Below are 5,468 nucleotides of genomic sequence, written 5' to 3'. Positions count from 1 at the left end.
ACTGGATCCACTTTGAATGACACCAGAAGCTCAGCCAATTGTTCAAGTTTATCATCTTTCTGTTATATTGCATTATCATGTAGGTGAGGGTAAAATGCTACTTAAGGTCAGGGTCATACCAGCCTGGGTACATGATCAAAGAGCTACTATATATTTCTTGTCATGTTGTCCTGGGCGGTATGTCTCAGATCATTCACACTGACATGTACAAAAAACATGTCATATATGTACCTGTTCTGGAGTGATGTATGTGCTTGTGTTATGTGGCAGATCATAGCACCTGACAGACAACTGACAGTAACCTTCCCCTTGTCCAGCCAAGTGAGTGGAATGTCTGTGTGCCTGACTATGGAGTCACCTATTACTAGTGTGTTGGGTATGTTGTTTTGCCTTAGGGCCTGTTGTGAGGCACACTGCTTTGGTGTATTATGTGTTTTCTGGCGTGTGCTTGGAGGTGCATGTTGCTTGCTTGTCTGCTTAGGAGGACACTCTCTCTTTTTTAGATTAATATTTGTATTCTCCAAGTATGGTAATGTGTATTTATGTGTGTGTTTTGCTGGTGCTTATATTGTAGGTCTATGTGAGACTGTTGGTGTTGTGGTTGTATGAGCTACTCCTTTTGACTGTATTGTCCAGTATTGGGTTGACAGAGCTTAGCCACCAGTTTGACCCTGTGTGTGCCAGCATGTGATGCATCAACCCATATATGATATGGTCATGGCCTATGCATACAATACACTCGCAATACATCTAGTATGATAAGCCTGCTGAAGTTAGCAAATGTGAAAAAAACCTTTGGGCAAGCTGTCAGCAAGTAATGTCTGTATTGCACCCTGTAACTCCATATTGCTTGCTGAAGTGTAAAGACGTACTTAATTTGGATTAAGAACCCCGCACTTGCCAACTGTGTGTGCATGTGCCTGTCTCTCCCTGGGGAGAGAGCAACCTTTTTGGAGACTACTCACACCCCTTAAAAGTGGTATACTCATCTTTGTCAAGTCTGATGATGTCACCATCCTACAAATATACCTGTGGAAAAGTGAAATCCTGGTAATGTGTATAGCACGTTGTGTAAATGCATACTGCTGTAGTATCATAATGTAGTTAGGTAGGGGTTTGATTCCTGCACTTATCAAGTGTGCGTGTCTCCCTTGGAAAAACAACCTTTTCTGAGGCTACTCACACCCCTTAAAAGTGGTATACTCATCTTTGTCAAGTCTGATGATGTCACCATCCTACAAATATACCTGTGGAAAGAGAACATCCCAGTAATGTGTATAGCATGTCGTGTAAATGCGTACTGCTGTAGTATCATAATGTAGTTAGGAAGGAGCTTGAATCTTGCACTTGTTGACTGTGTGTATGTGTTCTAGGTGTATGAGAGTGTGTGACTCCGTTGGTCAATGTGGAGTGGGTTTTGCTTTTTCTAGTGTATGACATATCACAATGACAACTGTATGTGCATTACACATGTAAGGTAGCTGTGGGGCAAAGCCATATACATACATGTGACTTAAACTATTTCATAGGTGGGTACTCTGCTTTCTCCATGAAAGCATCTGTTATCTTTGCCAGAGTGTGCTGGCGCTTTCCAGACCTTAGGTCACTTCTGTATGCTCGTGACAAGCTTAGCTACTGCAGTGATCCCTGGGCAAGGGCGCCCGCAGGCAGGTACAAGGGGGGTGCACTTGCACCCCCCTGGAATCGGCTGGCCAGGAGAGTCATTTTTTTTTTTTTTTTTTTTTTTTTTTTTTTAATTAGAAGTAAATTAAGAGCGTTCTTCTTTAAGAACTCCCTTTGTGTCCGGTCGTACAAATGTAGGTGCTTGCGACCTGTTTTCATCTTTTCCATACGTGCAGATGGTTTACGTCTTTATCTTCCGCATTCGCGCGTGAAATTTGAATTCTAGATGGGCGCCAGCAGAGATTCCGTGTTGTGTCCACGAAGAGGGTATTGCCATTAAAATCAGAGCAAGCAAGCTGTTTCAGGAGCAGAGAGGGATTCCACAAAGGTAGGAAGGTTGCAGAAATAAGTGAGTTGTTTGGTTAACAATTACCAGGGAACATACTCCTTACTAACAGACATTAAACAAATGGGGTGCACAAACCAAAATAGACATCAAAGATTCAGCTTTCATCACTTTTGACATCTGGTCTGCCTGCTCTAACCTCCACATTTTTACATCTGCTTTGCACATGCTACATATAAAAGGACCAATTACAGTTTCACAAAGACAGATTAAAAGATTGTCTTGATAAATGGTGAAAAATATTATTTTCAGTTTCAACCACTGCCACTGAGAGATGTGCAAAAACAGATCGAGATTTTTCCTGAAAGAGTCACTTTAAGTGTATGACTGTATAAGCCATTAAACATTCTGGCAAGCTGAGCATCTGTCTGTTGTTAAAATGTCTCAGTTTTGACCTTTTTATCACTAGGTCAAGGGTTAAAAAGCCACCCTGGAGACTGAAACCTTTGGCAGTGCTGACACGGTAAAGTGGAGGTGGTAGCAGAAAGACACTGTAGAATAGTTTTCTTTCTACTAGGACATTAATCTACATGATAAATGTTTGCCATTCCTGGTAACTTTAATTTTCTAAAATCTTTAGGGACAGCCATTCCTGAGTGGAATTCAGTGTCCTGTGCAGCATTCAGTTGTTTAGACAAACAGGTACTATTGTGGCAACAACCCTGGCTTGTTTGTCAGTTATTACCAACCCTGGCAAAGTAAAACTCCTTCACATTTAGGGTACTATACAACAGCCTTAAGGAGTGTTTAGCAAAAGTGATGAACTGTATCGGGCCATTCCATTTTCTTAGTCATTCTTTAAGACTTGACTTATCTATGAGCACTACAAAACCTACCATAAACTGTGAGCAGTTCATACAGGAATACACAAGTAACTATAAAAATCTGATACAATACAATGCAGATATATACATGTATTCAATACAGGTAGATATTGGCAATACCTACAATTACAGGTGGAAGGTGTTAAGCCTACCTGGCTGGAGAATAGATGGTATCACCCATATGTTCTGCCATTAGGAATATTAAACAGGACTTCAGTAAAATTTAATTTTAACAAAAAGATTGTGGTTAAATCATCAATTCCAGTAAATAAAACAGTATGTACATCTTGGCAGAGACCTACAACATATTAATAACTTTAGGAGTTATAGGCATGTATGGGCAGACCAAGTAAATAAGAAAAAAAGGTTGTGGGAAGTGAGAAATGGAGGAGAAAAGGTAGTGCTCAGGTTATATCAGTTTCTAGCAGGTAGAGTGAGCACAATTTATGTTCCATGAGACTATATAGTGTATATAGTGTATATGCAGTTGCACCTTCCAAAGAAGGGTGGGAGCTCGGAGATAACAAAATGGGAATTAAAATTATGCTTTCCAAAAAGAAACACAGTACTGCGGATGCTGGAATATCGAACACAATCAAATTTATTTCAGTCTACAATCAACTGGTTAAGCTCTTTCATCCATTAATATGGACTTCTTCAGAACCAGATATGACTACATCAAACAATCATTAAACAATACCCATGTGCAAAAACATGTGGTGTGTTTTTACCCAGTCCTTATAACATGTGTAATCAAAAAAGATTCTTCCTTAAAAAAAGAGTTACTGTCTCATGAATGTATTTCATCTTCCCCTGAGTGATATGACATCATTTGTACAGTAGTTACACATGATAAACCACGGCAAAGCTGTGAAATGCTATAGTACAGAATTTATATGCCATTGTTTGTGTATGTCTTCACTTGGTGACAGTTAATACTTTGCGATAACAACCTAGATGATTTTTTATTAAAAATCTACCAACTAATGGTGGCATGATAAATGACAAAATAGTAAAAACCAAGGTGACAAATGATAAAAACAATCTGACATTCCTCTTGAAAACAGATAATGTGATTAATGTTCCACATATACAGATTTTAATTTTAATTTAATATTTAGATAAATGAACTGGCCTTTACAGACACAAAGATAAGCATGTACGCAGACAACTTAGCATCATCATTTGACTAGTATATTTTTTGAGAAATGGGAGAAAACTGGAGTCACCCTTTGCAGATACAGCAAGATTATGCAGATACAGGGAGATTATGCAGATGTCCATTGACACAGTAACCAGAGGTCAGGTATGAACCCCAGACTCTGCATCCTTAAAAGAAAGTTCTTATCACTTAACCAAAAGGTGATAAAGCATTGCTGAAATCCATTTCATCTGTGTGCTTCAGATTACTAGCATCATCAGTAATAACCTATTCATACACCTCAGTCAAGCTGGACAGTTGAGTCCTTTATAGAATTCAGTTCTGCTGCTGCATGTTTGTAGAAAATAAGAACTTGGTCTGTCCTGCAGACTGTTTATAAACATTTTCTCTTGCATGACCCCCTGCCACACACACACCCACACACACCCACACACACCCACACACACCCACACACACACACACACACACACACACACACACACACACACACACACACACACACACACACACAAATTGCTCATGTAGACCTCTTCCACCATTTTGTACTCTACAGTGCATTTCTGGTTTCCAAGAAGAGACTACAGTTTTAATAGTGATACACAACGCATTATAGTTATAGGTTCCTAAATTGTTACTAGCCTAATGACCACTAGGGCCCTTACACGCCTAGCTGCACATCTCAATTAATTTGTATTGCAAGTATCATCATTGTATATGAGAGGGGCATTAGTAGCAAGGTAACTAAGGAATTTTGGGGGGGGGTGTTAGTTAGGATAATACTTTGCTTATTGATAGCCTTTGTCCATAAGGACATGGGGCCAGACTGGGGGCAAATTTACAATTTCCCATCCAGTTGTTAAGGTTTTCTTTGAATGGGGCCAGGGATGAACTCTGTTTTATATGGATGGGGAGCCTATTCCATATTGCAAGGATCCTTTGGGACACACAACTGTCTCTAGTACATCCTGTTTATATCAAAACAAAGTTCAGATGCTTGGATATAGTGTTTTAGTGTTTCTCCTGTTTGTTTTACACGTTATACAGATCCATCAGGGCTGGGTCTAAGGAAGTCCTGTAAGCCAGGCAAAGAACATGTTATACAGATCCATCAGGGCTGGGTCTAAGGAAGTCCTGTAAGCCAGGCAAAGATCCTTTGTCAGCAGCCTGTAGGAGACTGAATACACAGATATGGTCTTCAGGTAATCAGTGCTGGACAGGGGTATTTATGCCCTGGATTCTCCTGTTGAGGAACCTCTGTGTGGTCTCTCCAGCTGCTGCATGTGCTTTGTAAAGTACATGCCGAAGGGGGCATTGTACTCGATAATTGGCCTTATAAGAAAATAATACAGGGATGTTATGACCTCCTTGTCCCTGGATGAGATACCCTTACTTATGAGGTGGGCCATGTAAAAAGCTTTCCATACAAAGGAAGCAACATGGTGGTCAAAAGTCA

Source organism: Protopterus annectens, chromosome 1.part1 (assembly GCF_019279795.1).
Source record: "Protopterus annectens isolate FY-2018-M chromosome 1.part1, PAN1.0, whole genome shotgun sequence".
NCBI lineage: Eukaryota > Metazoa > Chordata > Ceratodontiformes > Protopteridae > Protopterus > Protopterus annectens.
The sequence above is the reverse complement of the archived record's forward strand: the minus strand, read 5'-3'. Positions refer to the sequence as shown.